The sequence below is a fragment of the Schistocerca serialis genome, chromosome 3 (assembly GCF_023864345.2).
Source record: "Schistocerca serialis cubense isolate TAMUIC-IGC-003099 chromosome 3, iqSchSeri2.2, whole genome shotgun sequence".
Classification (NCBI taxonomy): domain Eukaryota; kingdom Metazoa; phylum Arthropoda; class Insecta; order Orthoptera; family Acrididae; genus Schistocerca; species Schistocerca serialis.
In genome coordinates this window covers 555,358,894-555,376,772 of record NC_064640.1, presented here as the reverse complement: position 1 = coordinate 555,376,772, position 17,879 = coordinate 555,358,894, and the positions used below count along the sequence as shown (strand labels likewise).

At 43.9% G+C, this 17,879-nt stretch overlaps 1 protein-coding gene across 2 annotated transcripts in view; it reads right to left on the bottom strand.

The window, feature by feature from the left end:
* Positions 1-17,879, bottom strand: part of LOC126470450 (1-acyl-sn-glycerol-3-phosphate acyltransferase alpha) — a 694,917-nt gene that overhangs the window by 377,388 nt on the left and 299,650 nt on the right. The window contains exon 1 of one of the 2 annotated variants that reach the window (XM_050098294.1): positions 2,382-2,400. The exons of the other annotated variant lie outside the window; for it this stretch is intronic. The gene's annotated coding sequence lies outside the window, so the exon portion shown is untranslated. Of the gene's footprint in view, positions 1-2,381; positions 2,401-17,879 lie in introns of those variants that run through there. 2 annotated transcript variants of the gene reach the window in all.

The following is a 17,879-nucleotide window of genomic DNA, read 5'->3' as shown; positions in this document are numbered from 1 at the left end:
ACAAAGTACAAATAGGGTTGAAATTAAAAGGTACGATGTAGAAAATCTGGCAGAAGAAAAAATAAAAGAAAACTTTAGGAAAGAAATGGAAATTAACCTATCGGAATCTAGACTGACAGATAGTGACCAGCAAGACGGGGAAAGTAGATGGAGACACCTCAGAAACAGTATTCAAGATGTATCTTCCAAAACTATAGGTAAAAGAAAACGAACTAACAAAATCTGGTTTAATATAAAGTGCCAAGAAAGAGTACTGGAGAGGCAAAATGCGAGGAAGGCATGGTTACAAGACATGGACAATATTACACTAAAGGAGAGATACTATAAAATCCGCAAGGAAACACAACGAACTCTAAGACAAGAGAAGAGAAAACACTACAACAACATGGTAAGAGAAGCGGAGGATGATTTCAAGCATCACAGAGCAAGGCAGATGTACCAGAATATAAAAAAGTCCTTGGGAAAATTCACTAAAAGGGAACAGTTTATAAAGGACCATAATGGGAAAATACTTACAAACAAGAATGACATACAAGAAACATGGAAGACATACTTTACACAGCTGCTCAACTGCAATGATCCACAATATTACTTTACATTTGAAGAACCAGATACAGTTGATATACAAGTCACCACACCATCAGTAAATGAAATAAGACAAACAATAAAGAAATTAAAGAACAACAAGGCCTGTGGGGAAGACCAAGTATATGCTGAGCTTTTAAAAAATGGAGGACCACAATTGGAAATAGAACTACATTCCTTAATTGAAACAATTTGGGAGACAGAAAACATACCGGCCGATTGGAAAACTGCAATTATATGCCTCATCTTTAAGAAGAATGATCCCCTTGTCTGTGATAACTACAGAGGAATTGCCCTACTCGATGTCACGTATAAAATTTTGTCGATGTGTATACTACACAGACTGATTCCCATAACCGAAGAACTGATTGGGGACTACCAATGTGGTTTCCGCACTAACAGATCCACTTTGGATCACTTATTCACATTGAGACAAATAAATGAGAAGGCATGGGAATTTAATGTAGATATCCATATTCTATTTATAGACTTCAAGAAGGCCTATGATAGCATACACCGACAGACACTCTTAAACACCATGAAAGAATTTGAAATACCATTAAAATTAATCAAATTAGTTAAAATGTGTTTGGAAGAAACCATATGCAAAGTTAAGACACCTGCAGGAGAAACTGAAAATTTTAAGGTGTACACTGGACTGAGACAAGGGGATGCCATCTCACCTATTCTATTTAATATTATCTTAGAGAAGATTGATAGAGAATTCACCAAAACTAATCCACAAGGGATCCAACTGCAGGGACAGAACATTACTAGACTTGCTTATGCAGATGATGTAGCCTTAATAAGCACTACAAAAGCTGAATTAATCAGGATGATGCAAAATTTTTACAAAATAGCTGAGAAAGCTGGACTTCATGTGAATGAAGAAAAGACAGAATATCTAGTCATAAGTAAAAACCTCCAAAAGAATACACCACTGACCGTAAATGGTCTCACTTTCAAGGCAGTTGACCACTTCAAGTACTTAGGGAGTCTTTTTAGCAGAGACAATAGAGCAGAAATAGAAATAGACGCCTGTCTAGCAGCAGCTAATAGAACTTTTTACAGCTGTATCAAAATTTTAGGGATGAGATCACTTAGTACTGAATTCAAAATCCGTTTTTATCAGTCAACTATTGTACCAGTAGCATTATATGGATGTGAAGCTATTACATTCAGGAAAAAAGATGAAGAAAAACTGTTGATATTTGAAAGAAAAATACTAAGAAAAATATTTGGACCAATCTTCGATGAAAATGTCATGGAGTGGAGGATAAGGAAAAATGAAGAACTACGGGAGCTGTACAAACATAGTACCATTGTGGAAATGTTAAAGAAGAGAAGACTGAACTGGGCTGGTCATGTAGCAAGGATGCCGGAGAACAGACTACCCAAAATAGCATCCACTAAGAAATTGGAAGGAAAGAGAAGAAGAGGAAGACCTCGGATTAGGTGGATGGAGAATATCCGGGAAGATGCAGCTAGGATGGGCATCAACTCTGATTGGACAACAATTTCCCTGGATAGAAATAATTGGAAGAGGCTCGTAGAGCAGGTGTATGGTCGATAAGGCCTTAGCCATGTGTAAAGTAAAGTAAAGTAAGTAATAATAGGGATGACCATGGATTGGAGAAATTAGTAAATTCTTTAAATTCAGATGAATGATTGTTAAAGTTGACTTTATAAGAAAGATTATTATTAAAAGATTTTTTTTAAACATTTACATGGGACTTGATATAACAATAGTACAAATTTAGTTGTAACAAACTACATATACGCGCGGCTGCTTTTACCTTATACTACATCGCTCAGGCACCGCCATCGCTCCCCACGACCGGCCCAGCCACCTCCATACAGCCGACTGCTGGCTACTACTACTACTGCGGACACGGCTCCTACTGCAGCCGACACTGCTCTCTGGTCTGCGATTCTATTATAGCTTACATATCGCAGGCAGCACGTGAGAAATCCATCGAAATTACATCTGCTCGTGTACGCTAGCAATAAATCCATTAGTCATGGACCTCTTACAGGGTATTAATACTTGATTTTGTGGTTCCAAACGATACTTGCTCACAACCACACGAAATTTCGTATACACCATGTCTCGCCATATATCTTTTGCCGTACTTTTATTTTATTGTTGGTTATAAGGTTATTAGAATATTCCAGTACCTGTGTTATTAAGAAGAACGATGCGGTGTTCCTTCGTACGTGCATGCATCACCGAACTAACCGGCACCGAAGGAACATTGCATCGTTCTTTTTCTCAGCAACACAAGCACTGCAATCTCGTAAGTATCCACCAATGCCAGGCAGCGACTTTCAATTACAATGTCCTCCGCCGTACGTGATTTACATAAACTATGTACGAGTACAGGTTTTTATGCAGGAACGAGGACATATGGACGTTTGAGTCTGGCCTTGTATCGTGCACAGATAGCCAAAGCGAATAATGCGACCGCTCGCGTAAAGCGGCAAGTCCGGGTTCGATTCACGGTCCGGCACAATTTCACTGTCGTCATTCCCTCATACAGCTGATGATTGTTCCCATCCGCAACTGCGAGTACATTTCATGAACCTGAGATTGTTTCAACCCCACACTTATTCAACACGTTCCCGATGCGATTCGTAATCTTGTTAATAAAACGGAGGGAAACTTCCATAGTTGGCGGCCTTCGTTATCGTTAGTCCTGGCTCTAGCTCCTTATTGGAGTAATCGTTTTACTTGAAAGCCTACCGTAAGTAATTCAGATTTTCTAGTAAATAAGCAGCCTAGCAAATTTTATTAGTCGTCTCCACCAAGGATTATATGACACCTCTTTTAAGCGTTGACTGATAGATGGATTCCTTGTGAAGGTGTCTATCGGTGTTTGTAGCTTTCCGGTATATCTTATGACCCGAGGTCTCGTCCACCCATATGATTACTGATAAGTTTGCAACATTATCTTGCCCCTTTTGAGTTTCATAAACATCATCACAATTTAAACAAAAAATATGGAGTGAGGTTAAGTAAAATAGGGATGCCAGCTTTGCGTCAATAGAATGTTTTTAATCGGAAACGATGACGTCAGCCAAAGAAAATCACGTAACGAATAGTGATGCCCCCTATACAGCTCTTTAAAATCGCCCGTCTCTCAGTATATTTGCCGTGTTATTTCCGAAGATGTCTACCGCAGTCGGAGACGAAACAACGACCAAGGCCTCACAGTCTGGAATTTTTTAGTAAAGTACACACCGTTCGTGGAAAACTACTCTGTATGATTACACTAACATAACTGTCGAGAGATACCTCCTAACAAGAGCTGAAGCTATTAAGGAAACAGGTTTTCTCTTTCTTTACACTGTTTGCTATTGGGAGCATAGCGAGGTCACAGTTTTTGTAACAGACATCACTCTGAAGGTTGCTTTGATTCAGCTTTCCACGCTAGTCAGTCTTGCACCAGTATTTTCACATCTGAGTGACAACTGCACTCCATATCCGTCGGAAACTCTGTACAGTATACAAGCCTTGGTACCCCTCGGAATTTTTTATCCCTCACACTTCCCACATTACGGAATTAACTATTCCTTCATGCCTCAGTATTTAGCGTACCCCATTGTTTACTCAAATTGTGCCATGTTTTTCTTTTTTCCCTGGTTGTGTTCAGTGTTTCTTCATTAATTACTTGATCTATCCACCTAACCATTAAATGCATGATTTTTTACTTCAAGCTGTAAAAATTACCACGTTTAGTTTATAGTACCTACACTACGAAATAACTATTGAAAACATTTTTTAATTAAATTAACAAAGCAGTATTGTTGACAATCGCTACAAACACAAAAACAGACCTAATTTCAAATCCATCATAAAGACACTCGAATTTACTCTCTACACCATATCTACATACATTTTCAAAATAAAAAAGTAATTTTAGACCCACAAATCAGTGCACAAACACCAAAAAAAGTCTCTACTTCCCGCCAAAACACACGCGCGGTAGTACACCCACACAACTAATTGTCCAACTGGTTCAGTTCATCCTGTCATTTACGTTCACTGTGTAGAACTACTAGCAGCTTAGCAGCTGCAGTAGAGTGTATACACTTAACTACACAACGAATTTGTTACAAAATGTTGCTCAGTATAGGATACATCGAAGAAATGAAGTCAGTAGCTGCTCAGCTACGCTATGCATTAAAGGGATAATCTTCAGTATTCTTCTGGAGCATCCCCTTACAAAAGACTCTGTTGCCTTCTGGACAGTGCTGTTAATCGTTCACGTTTTACTTCCGTACGATGCTACACTACAAATAAAAATGTTCAAATGTGTGTGAAATCTTATGGGACTTAACTGCTAAGGTCATCAGTCCCTAAGCGTACACACTACTTAACCTAAATTATCCTAAGGACAAACACACACACCCATGCCCGAGGGAGGACTCGAACCTCCGCCGGGACCAGCCGCACTGCACAAATAAATACTCTCATAAAATATTTCCCAACGCTTTAATCTATAACCGATGTTAATATACACTGTTGGAAAAAAACTGGTAAAGCTGAAAAGATGACGTTGATTTTGACCGGATGACGGCATATGTCACCGGGTGGATAGTAAATGTACTGTTGATGATTTCAATGTCGCCCGCCGACAGCTAGTGTAGTAGCATAGCTAGAAGAACGCTATCTGTGTCTACCCTTTAATAGGGAATGCTCACAGCCAGAAAGCTCAGCGTGGTGCAAACGTGTGAAGCAACCGGGCAACCAGGCCACGTGACGCACTCGTGCTTCCTACAGACAACCGAGCGAGTTTGAAAGGGGTCAGATTGTGGCCTCCCGAGTGTCGTGGTGGCACTTTCTCGCACCCTGGACGAGGTTCTGGACGCTGATGCAGGACTGATGCCCTCCAGGATGGTCGTATTGTAAGACAGCAGAGGCAGATCGTATAGCTACCACAGCATAGATAAGAGGGCTTGTGATCCCAGACGTGTCAACGCAAACTGTTGGGAACGGTTATTAGCAGTGGGACTACGGGCATGCACACTTGTAGCCCATCTTCCACTCACACCACAGCATCGACGTGCACAGCTGCACTGGTGCCGTCAGAGGATCACTTGGAAGATGGAACGGCGCGTCGTGGTCTTCAGCGATGAGAGCAGATTCTGCATTCACGCAAGTCATTGTCGTTTGCGCTTACGACGTAGATCTGGTAAGCGCTGTTTCGTAGAGTGCATTCGTCTAAGATACACTCCTGGAAATTGAAATAAGTACACCGTGAATTCATTGTCCCAGGAAGGGGAAACTTTATTGACACATTCCTGGGGTCAGATACATCACATGATCACACTGACAGAACCACAGGCACATAGACACAGGCAACAGAGCATGCACAATGTCGGCACTAGTACAGTGTATATCCACCTTTCGCAGCAATGCAGGCTGCTATTCTCCCATGGAGACGATCGTAGAGATGCTGGATGTAGTCCTGTGGAACGGCTTGCCATGCCATTTCCACCTGGCGCCTCAGTTGGACCAGCGTTCGTGCTGGACGTGCAGACCGCGTGAGACGACGCTTCATCCAGTCCCAAACATGCTCAATGGGGGACAGATCCGGAGATCTTGCTGGCCAGGGTAGTTGACTTACACCTTCTAGAGCACGTTGGGTGGCACGGGATACATGCGGACGTGCATTGTCCTGTTGGAACAGCAAGTTCCCTTGCCGGTCTAGGAATGGTAGAACGATGGGTTCGATGACGGTTTGGATGTACCGTGCACTATTCAGTGTCCCCTCGACGATCACCAGTGGTGTACGGCCAGTGTAGGAGATCGCTCCCCACACCATGATGCCGGGTGTTGGCCCTGTGTGCCTCGGTCGTATGCAGTCCTGATAGTGGCGCTCACCTGCACGGCGCCAAACACGCATACGACCATCATTGGCACCAAGGCAGAAGCGACTCTCATCGCTGAAGACGACACGTCTCCATTCGTCCCTCCATTCACGCCTGTCGCGACACCACTGGAGGCGGGCTGCACGATGTTGGGGCGTGAGCGGAAGACGTCCTAACGGTGTGCGGGACCGTAGCCCAGCTTCACGGAGACGGTTGCGAATGGTCCTCGCCGATACCCCAGGAGCAACAGTGTCCCTAATTTGCTGGGAAGTGGCGGTGCGGTCCCCTACGGCACTGCGTAGGATCCTACGGTCTTGGCGTGCATCCGTGCGTCGCTGCGGTCCGGTCCCAGGTCGACGGGCACGTGCACCTTCCGCCGACCACTGGCGACAACATCGATGTACTGTGGAGACCTCACGCCCCACGTGTTGAGCAATTCGGCGGTACGTCCACCCGGCCTCCCGCATGCCCACTATACGCCCTCGCTCAAAGTCCGTCAACTGCACATACGGTTCACGTCCACGCTGTCGCGGCATGCTACCAGTGTTAAAGACTGCGATGGAGCTCCGTATGCCACGGCAAACTGGCTGACACTGACGGCGGCGGTGCACAAATGCTGCGCAGCTAGCGCCATTCGACGGCCAACACCGCGGTTCCTGGTGTGTCCGCTGTGCCGTGCGTGTGATCATTGCTTGTACAGCCCTCTCACAGTGTCCGGAGCAAGTATGGTGGGTCTGACACACCGGTGTCAATGTGTTCTTTTTTCCATTTCCAGGAGTGTACATTGGGCCTCGTCAGGCCTTAGGGTCTGGGGTGCCATAAGCTACAACCCTCGTTCACCTTTGGTCTTTCTGGAGAGGACGCTAATCAGTGCTCGGTACGTGTAGAATGTTGTGAGAACCATTCTTCTGCAGTTCTTGAAATAAGAAGGTGAATTGTTGTTCCAACAGGATAATGCTCGCCTACACACTGCCTGTGGAACTCAACGTGCTCTGCAAGACGTGAAGCAACTTCCTGGCCACCACGATCTTCGAAATTGTCTGCAATGGAGCACTTGTGGGATATGGTGCGACGAGAAGTGTCTCATGCGACTTGCCAACCAACAACTGTTATAGAACTACTTGAACAGGACGAGCAGTCGGAGTAACGTAACGTTTCCGAGGACAGTATTCGCCATCTGTACAACCGACTGGATGCCAGAGATAGCGCCTGCATTGCCGCCCGTGGAGACTACACGATATACTAATATCGGTGTTTCAGCATTAGTCGATACCTGGTACCTCGGAACCGCTTGTGCTGTCGACTTGTAAATGTAATCATTTCATGTAATCCACATACACTGTTGCAACAATAAGTGTTGGGTGGATTGGAAACCTCTGAAAGGGTGTACCAATTTTTTACCGGCAGTCTATTTCTCTTTTTCAGAAAATCATTTCTTGCTATTATCAGCCTACATTTTATATCCTCTTTACTCCGAGCATCGTCAGTTGTTTGACTTAATCGCTTAATTCGATTACATTCCATTGCCGAAGTTTTAGTGCCAGCCGGAGTGGCCGAGCGGTTCTAGGCGCTACAGTCTGGAACCGCACGACCGCTACAGTCGCAGGTTCGAATCCTGCCTCGGGCATGGCTGTGTGTGATGTCCTTAGGTTAGTTAGGTTTAAGTAGTTCTAAGTTCTAGGGGACTGATGACCCCATATGTTAAGTCCCATAGTGCTCAGAGCCATTTGAACCATTTGATGTTTTAGTTTTGTTTGCGTCAATCGCACAAACTCTTTTCTAGATTCCTTTCTACTGACCTTCCAAGTCCTTTACCGTTTCTCAGAGAATTACTGCGTAATCTTCAAACTTAAATTTTCTTAGTTCTTCTCCCTTAAGTATTACCCTTTTTCTAATATCTTCTGAGTTTCATTTACCGCAATCTATTTGTAGAGATTGAATGACGTGGAGGATAGGCGACAACCCCGTCTCATTCCGTTCTCAACTACAGACTCCCTTTCGTATCCTTCAGCTTTTGCAACAGCTGTCTTTTTCCCGTACAAGCTGTAGACAACAAAAATGGTTCAAATGGCTCTGAGCACTATGGGATTTAACTTCTGAGGTCGTCATTCCCCTAGAACTTAGAACTATTTATACCTAACTAACCTAAGGACATCATACACATCCATGTCCGAGGCAGGATTCGAACCTGCGACGGTAGCTTGTAGATAACATTCCGCTCCCAATATTGTACAGCAGAGTCCCGCTAAGCCGAACCCCATTTTGTGGCCGAGCGGTTCTAGGCGCTACAGTCTGGAACCGCGCGACCGCTACGGTCGCAGGTTCGAATCCTGCCTCGGGCATGGCTGTGTGTGATGTCCTTAGGTTAGTTAGGTTTAAGTAGTTCTAAGTTCTAGGGGACTGATGACCTCAGAAGTTGTGTCCCATAGTGCTCAGAGCCATTTCAACCATTCGAACCCCGGTAAACCAAACGTTCGGTTAACCCGAACATGAAAATTGTTAGTCTAAGTATGGAAAACTGTGCGGTAAACTGCTGTACACGCACACTATTTTAATTTACATAGTACAGTAAAGATGTGTTAGAAAAGTTGGCAAGAAAACGTTAAGTTTAAACAATGCATAACAATCAAAGGAAAGCTGTCAAACTTACTAAAATACAGCGGACATTTTATCCCTAGTTTTTAAATGACAAAAACTTTGTGGTTTTTTCTTGGCGTAGTGAAGACAGTCTGTTATACAACGGATAGTTGCGCCATCGTCTCATAAACATCAAATCAGCAGGTGTAGCAGTGGGCTGTTGATCCAAATAACGTAGGCCGAGGTCAAGGGCTTCTGCTGCGTCACTGTGTGGCACCAGCTCTCCTTTGTCGCTCTCAAACTCATTGTCACTTCCATGACAGCAGTCCATTTCTTCCTGGTCTCGAGTCACAGCAGCAACTAAATCAGCGTCAGTAAGGTTCTCCACACATGCCCCATCCGCTGCCATCCATTCATCTACGTCTCCTTCACTAGCATCTTCACATCCAGGGATTGCCTGTATCATTTGTAGTAGATTTTCCTCTTCATTTTCAGCTAGGTTGTGCTGAAATTCAAGATATGTCCACAGTTTTCTCTACGATTTTCTCAGAGTATTTTCTGAAATATTCTACCTTGCCTCAGCGGCCCAATAAACAACATCCTTCACACTGGTATTTTTTATCTTGTCCAGTAAAGGAATGCTGTCATCTTGGATCAGCATTCTTAAAAATTGTTTTCTGTAAAGCATTTTTAATGTGCAGTACGCCCTGATCCATCAGTTGTAGAAATGGCGTAACAAACGGCGGCAATAATTTCGTCATAATTTCTCCATCACATAATTCGTCAGTGCTGGGGTGAGATGGCGCGTTATCAATCAAAAGGATTGCACGGGGAGACAAATGATTTTCCTTAGAAAACCGTCGAACAGACGGAGCAAACTGGCCGTGAAACCGTTCTTTGAACAGCTTAGCATCCATAAATGCTTTTTTCTGGTTGCGATAATATACGGGCAGGGACTTCATGTTGCAGTTTTTAAAACCTCTGGGCCTAGCAGATTTGCCGATCAACATTAAAGGCAGATTGTGATTACCAGCAGCGGTTCTCCACGCTAATAAAGTTACACGACATTTGCACATTTTAAAACCAGGAGCATGGTCCTCTGCTTTTGATGCCAGGCTTTTTGTTGGCAATGCCCTAAAATTAAGGCCAGTCTCGTCAGCGTTAAAATTTTTTTAGGGAGAATACTTTCCCTCTCTTATCATTTTTTCAAACTCACACAAGTATTCCTCCGCCTCATCACGGTCAGAAGAAAGCTACTCTCCAGTAATTGTTAGCTGACGGATTCCATGACGTTTTTTGAATGTGTCCAACCAACCCGCATTCGCACTAAAAGACTCCTGACCATTCATTGACTTGTTCAGGTAAACAGCCTTCTTCTGAACCAGTGCTCCACTCGAAGGAGTTCCCCTTTCTCTTTCCTGCTTAAACCAAAGGAAAAGAGCTTCATCCACTTCATCGTACTGGGACTGTTTCAAAGTCTGCCAAATTTCGAGTGTTTTTCCCGAAGACGTTGCACAGGACTGTTGAAGCTTCACTCGGTTCTTCTTCCAATGGCTTTAAAATTGTACTATTTGTGAAATATTATACGAGTATTTCACTGGGAGTGGATCTTGACATTTCATCCATAGAATCAAGAAAGAGAAATAGAACGATTTTCTCGGGGTTGAGAAAGTGAATCGATTATTTCCTTTTTGAAAGAATCAATAAAGCAATTATGCACAGTTTTAAGAAATTTAGAACAAATACAATTCGATATTTAAGTCCAGTTTCATTGTGACAGGAATACAGTGCTTCAAATGGCATCTCATGGTCTGTCAGGCTGTGCTAAGAGAGTATGGCAGTAGTTCCAAAGTCCTTTAACGCTATTCTGGCCATAAATGAGTAGATCATACATATCAAAAAGTTGTGCTATTTAACACCACATATGACACTTCTCGAATGAGGGAGCTAATGGAATGACTGTCTTCGATTTTCTTCGTACTTAATTGATTTGGAAGTCAGTTCCCAGGCAAAAAAAAAGAAAAAAAAAGGACTTACAAGCAAACTTCTCCAACTTGTCCTCGTATTTCAAAGCAAAAAACTAAACCCTCAAGATACTTGTACAAGCAATCGATCCCACATGAAAATTTGGACCATCACTCTGATAATACGCAGTTATGACCTTCTGAAAGCATAGCTTTTAAATATTAGAGCAGACCGATTACTTGTCACTCACTTCGCGCTGCCGCAGTCTCCTAATGCCCGAGAGCGAACTACTATTCAGCAGAGTAAGAGGTTTGTGTTTATAATGTCGGTGAGCTAACAAGACATAGTGGTGGTTTGTTTCTCGTGTAATACTGCACGGTTTCTAACCTGTAGCTGGCGTTAAAGATTTCTTTGCTTGGATCGCTGTTACGTTGTGATGCACAAATGAAGTGTAAATTAATGAAATGAATGAATTTGGAATTTGCCACTGAAGAAGTAGCGCAGCGTTAATTCATTATTATCACAAATGTTGTGCGTTATTTCCTTTGGGCTGTAAAAATGACTCTGTTAACTCTGTTAAAGTGATGCACATTTGCAGGAGTTACGATATTCTTTAACGAGATTGGCACCCTTAAATTGTAAATCAAAAATTGTTGACTCCGTTTCATAATAATTGTTCAGTTGCTTGGATTTGTTCATTTTCAGTCTGAGGGACAAAATTTTACATATCGGTGCAGAATATTAATAAGAAAATATTGTTAAAATAATATTGAACGAAGGCCCCCTATATATGTGTGATGTTGATACATTATGCACTCATATAACTTACATTTTACGCGTAAAATAACATGTGTTCTCGAACGAGATTTCAGAACTCATTCGGCAGACGTGATTCCCTGCACCCTCCTGTTCCCTCGCCAGCAACATTCCTCTAACAGGAGAGCTTTGGTCGTTATTCTGCTGTGCATTACCTGGAGCTTGGGTATTTGGCGGCAGCAGTGGACGGTAAAATCACGAGCAGGCGACTGAAGAACGTAGAACTGGGAGCTCACCCTCAGGGAGACGGGAAGATCTGACGTCAGATTACAATGCTGGAGGTGAAACAGGTGGTCAGCGTGTATTGCTGAACGTAGGGCTCCGCAGAAGACGACCCCTACGTGTTGCCACGTTATCCCAACGACATCGTCGATTACCATGGTAGTGGGCAGAGGGTCATCGAGACTGGACCGTGGATTGATGGAAACGTGTCGCCTGGTCCAATGAATCACGTTTCTTGTTACACCAGGTATATGACATAGAAATGAAGCAACATGTAATGACGCGTCTGTATGTCTCATCCGAGCTCAGTTCAACGAAATGTCAACCGGGTTAGAATGATTGTTGCTACCAGAGGTCGAAGTTCTGTGTACTAAATTTGACAGCCTGTACACCCCCAAATCACTTACAAACTCAATACCGTATTCTTTGTATTATGTTGTATGCATACAAAAAGTAATATTTCGTTATTTTGTATCCTTCCCAGTACTGCAGTTTTAATGACGAACGTAAACTATCATCCACACTTTATCAGATACATGAACAGCTTCTCCACATCCACTACTTTACAAAAAGTAAAAGCAGCAACCAGCCAAATCATCTGTTTATTGAGAAATAATGTCATTATCTTTCAAAGGAAAAGGAATTCAGCAATCAGTCGCAAATCCAATACATGTTTATATTGCAGAGCTGCATACTAACCGCCAGGGTAGCCGAGAGCGCTAACACGCTGTTCCTTGAACTCGGGTAGGCGCGTCGGCCCCGGATCGAATCCGCCCGGCGGATTGACGACGAGGGCCGGTGTGCCGGCCGGCCTGGATGTGGGTTTTAGGCGGTTTTCCACATCCGCTAGGTGAATACCGGGCTGGTCCCCACGTTCCGCCTTAGTTACACGCCTCACAGACATCTGAACACATCCGCACTATTCCATGGATTACACTAGATGCAGACAGTTGGGGTGCTCTGATTTCTTCCTGGGGGGTACGGGGTGGCGACAGGAAGTGCATCCGGCCACCCCTTAAAATTTCCATGCCACTTCTGGTTAACCAGCAGACCCCGCAAGTCAGGATTAATGCTTGGAAAGAGACTGCAGAGCTGCAGACCCATATCACTAGTTAGTATAGTCTATAAACTTCTAGAAAGAATGTTGCTAAACCGAATTCAACCATTAATTGACAAAGTAGCTCCACCGCATCAAACCGGTTTTCGAAAGAATCACAGTTGCTGTGATCAGGTATTGTCACTAGCATCTTTTATCGAAGCAGAATACCAATGCCAATTGAAGACTGCAACAGCATTTGTTGATCCTAAGGTAGCATTTGACACTGCATGTCGCCGTGGACTGCTACTTAAATTTGCAGAAATCTTACCATGTTGGTTGGTTAATTTAATGGATAGTGTACTCAGCAAAAGACGATTTCAAGTATTCCTTGGAGACAAAGGGACCAAATGGCGAAGGCTTAATCATGGACTACCGAAAAGCTCTTTGTTATCATAAACCATTTTTAATCTCCATACCAGCGATATGTCCAACACTAGCGCTAAAGAGATACAATTTACTGACGACCTAGCACTAGCTCATCAAGCAAAAAAGCTGGAAGAGTGTGAAGAATTTTTTACCACAGATTTACACATAATGGGAGGGTATTTCGGGAACGGAGACTGAAGCCAAATGAATCTAAAACGGAGGTAAATGATCACCATCTTAATACCCATGAGGCAAATCGCAAATTAAATGGGATCTTCGAAAATGTCACCCTGGAACATGATTCATACCCAAAATACTTGGGGGGCGTTTTCTTAAGAACCATTTAGAAAACAGCAAGAAAGTGAACACCAGAATTAAAATTGCGAGATTTAAAACTTTCCCGGCGTACATATTGTTCCACAAAATTTCTGGCGAACTGATGCTTGTTTGCAACTTCCTGCCACAATATTTCGGCGCAGAGTCTCCTGGCCATCTCGCCGCATCGATATCAATTCGATTGTCTTCCCGAGTTTCCATCACAGAACTACGCCGGCTATAGAGGACACGAAGTTTTTCGACGACTGGATTCTACATCTACATCTACATCTACATTTATACTCCGCAAGCCACCCAACGGTGTGTGGCGGAGGGCGCTTTACGTGCCACTGTCATTACCTCCCTTTCCTGTTCCAGTCGCGTATGGTTTGCGGGAAGAACGACTGTCTGAAAGCCTCCGTGCGCGCTCTAATCTCTCTAATTTTACATTCGTGATCTCCTCGGGAGGTATGAGTAGGGGGAAGCAATATATTCGATACCTCATCCAGAAACGCACCCTCTCGAAACCTGGCGAGCAATCTACACCACGATGCAGAGCGCCTCTCTTGCAGAGTCCGCCACTTGAGTTTATTAAACATCTCCGTAACGCTATCACGGTTACCAAATAACCCTGTGACGAAACGCGCCGCTCTTCTTTGGATCTTCTCTATCTCCTCCGTCAAACCGATCTGATACGGATCCCACACTGATGAGCAATACTCAAGTATAGGGCGAACGAGTGTTTTGTAAGCCACCTCCTTTGTTGATGGACTACATTTTCTAAGCACTCTCCCAATGAATCTCAACCTGGTACCCGCCTTACCAACAATTAATTTTATATGATCATTCCACTTCAAATCGTTCCGCACGCATACTCCCAGATATTTTACAGAAGTAACTGCTACCAGTGTTTGTTCCGCTATCATATAATCATACAATAAAGGATCCTTCTTTCTATGTATTCGCAATACATTACATTTGTCTATGTTAAGGGACAGTTGCCACTCCCTGCACCAAGTGCCTATCCGCTGCAGATCTTCCTGCATTTCGCTACAATTTTCTAATGCTGCAACTTCTCTGTATACTACAGCATCATCCGCGAAAAGCCGCATGGAACTTCCAACACTATCTACTAGGTCATTTATATATATTGTGAAATGCAATGGTCCCATAACACTCCCCTGTGGCACGCCAGAGGTTACTTTAACGCCTGTAGACGTCTCTCCATTGATAACAACATGCTGTGTTCTGTTTGCTAAAAAGTCTTCAATCCAGCCACACAGCTGGTCTGATATTCCGTAGGCTCTTACTTTGTTTATCAGGCGACAGTGCGGAACAGTATCGAACGCCTTCCGGAAGTCAAGAAAAATAGCATCTAACTGGGAGCCTGTATCCAATATTTTCTGGGTCTCATGAACAAATAAAGCGAGTTGGGTCTCACACGATCGCTGTTTCCGGAATCCATGTTGATTCCTACATAGTAGATTCTGGGTTTCCAAAAACGACATGATACTCGAGCAAAAAACATGTTCTAAAATTCTACAACAGGTCGACGTCAGAGATATAGGTCTATAGTTTTGCGCATCTGCTCGACGACCCTTCTTGAAGACTGGGACTACCTGTGCTCTTTTCCAATCATTTGGAACTTCCGTTCCTCTAGAGACTTGCGATACACGGCTGCTAGAAGGGGGGCAAGTTCTTTCGCGTACTCTGTGTAGAATCGAATTGGTATCCCGTCAGGTCCAGTGGACTTTCCTCTATTGAGTGATTCCAGTTGCTTTTCTATTCCTTGGACACTTATTTCGATGTCAGCCATTTTTTCGTTCGTGCGAGGATTTAGAGGAGGAACTGCAGTGCGGTCTTCCTCTGTGAAACAGTTTTGGAAAAAGGTGTTTAGTATTTCAGCTTTACGCGTGTCATCCTCTGTTTCAATGCCATCATCATCCCGGAGTGTCTGGATATGCTGTTTCGATCCACTTACTGATTTAACGTAAGACCAGAACTTCCTAGGATTTTCTGTCAAGTCGGTACATAGAATTTTACTTTCGAATTCACTGAACGCTTCTCGCATAGCCCTCCTTACGCTAACTTTGACATCGTTTAGCTTCTGTTTGTCTGAGAGGTTTTGGCTGCGTTTAAACTTGGAGTGAAGCTCTCTTTGCTTTCGCAGTAGTTTCCTAACTTTGTTGTTGTACCACGGTGGGTTTTTCCCGTCCCTCACAGTTTTACTCGGCACGTACCTGTCTAAAACGCATTTTACGATTGCCTTGAACTTTTTCCATAAACACTCAACATTGTCAGTGTCGGAACAGAAATTTTCGTTTTGATCTGTTAGGTAGTCTGAAATCTGCCTTCTATTACTCTTGCTAAACAGATAAACCTTCCTCCCTTTTTTTATATTCCTATTAACTTCCATATTCAGGGATGCTGCAACGGCCTTATGATCACTGATTCCCTGTTCTGTACATACAGAGTCGAAAAGTTCGGGTCTGTTTGTTATCAGTAGGTCCAAGATGTTATCTCCACGAGTCGGTTCTCTGTTTAATTGCTCGAGGTAATTTTCGGATAGTGCACTCAGTATAATGTCACTCGATGCTCTGTCCGTACCACCCGTCCTAAACATCTGAGTGTCCCAGTCTATATCTGGTAAATTGAAAACTCCACCTAAGACTATAACATGCTGAGAAAATTTATGTGAAATGTATTCCAAATTTTCTCTCAGTTGTTCTGCCACTAATGCTGCTGAGTCGGGAGGTCGGTAAAAGGAGCCAATTATTAACCTAGCTTGGTTGTTGAGTGTAACCTCCACCCATAATAATTCACAGCAACTATCCACTTCTACTTCACTACAGGATAAACTACTACTAACAGCGACGAACACTCCACCACCGGTTGCATGCAATCTATCCTTTCTAAACACCGTCTGTACCATTGTAAAAATTTCGGCAGAATTTATCTCTGGCTTAAGGCAGCTTTCTGTACCTATAACGATTTCAGCTTCGGTGCTTTCTATCAGCGCTTGAAGTTCTGGTACTTTACCAACGCAGCTTCGACAGTTGACAATTACAATACCGATTGCTGCTTGGTCCCCGCATGTCCTGACTTTGCCCCGCACCCGTAGAGGCTGTTGCCCTTTCTGTACTTGCCCAAGGCCATCTAACCTAAAAAACCGCCCAGCCCACGCCACACAACCCCTGCTACCCGTGTAGCCGCTTGTTTCGTGTAGTGGACTCCTGACCTATCCAGCGGAACCCGAAACCCCACCACCTTATGGCGCAAGTCGAGGAATCTGCAGCCCACACGGTCGCAGAACCGTCTCAGCCTCTGATTCAGACCCTCCACTCGGCTCTGTACCAAAGGTCCGCAGTCAGTCCTGTCGACGATGCTGCAGATGGTGAGATCTGCTTTCATCTCGCTAGCGAGACTGGCAGTCTTCACCAAATCAGATAGCCGCCGGAAGCCAGAGAGGATTTCCTCCGATCCATAGCGACACACATCATTGGTGCCGACATGAGCGACCACCTGCAGATGGGTGCACCCTGTACCCTTTATGGCATCCGGAAGGACCCTTTCCACATCTGGAATGACTCCCCCCGGTATGCACACGGAGTGCACATTGGTTTTCTTCCCCTCTCTTGCTGCCATTTCCCTAAGGGGCCCCATTACGCGCCTGACGTTGGAGGTCCCAACTACCAGTAAGCCCACCCTCTGCGACCGCCCGGATCTTGCAGACTGAGGGGCAACCTCTGGAACAGGAATCCATACCGGATTCAACTGGTAACCGCCGTCACGATTAATAAGAGACTCATTGTCAGACAGCCGTATTTCCACGGATTCATTAATAACAGAACTCCAAAAGTTAGACTGTGGGCCACAATTTTTGTCTAATTGTAATTCATGGCATGACCAGAGGAAATGAGACAAAAATTGTTGCCCATACGTCTAACTTTTGGAGTTCTATTATTAATGAATCCGTGGAAATACGGCTGTCTGACAATGAGTCTCTTATTAATCGTGACGGCGGTTACCAATTGAATTCGGCATGGAATCCAGTCGTCGA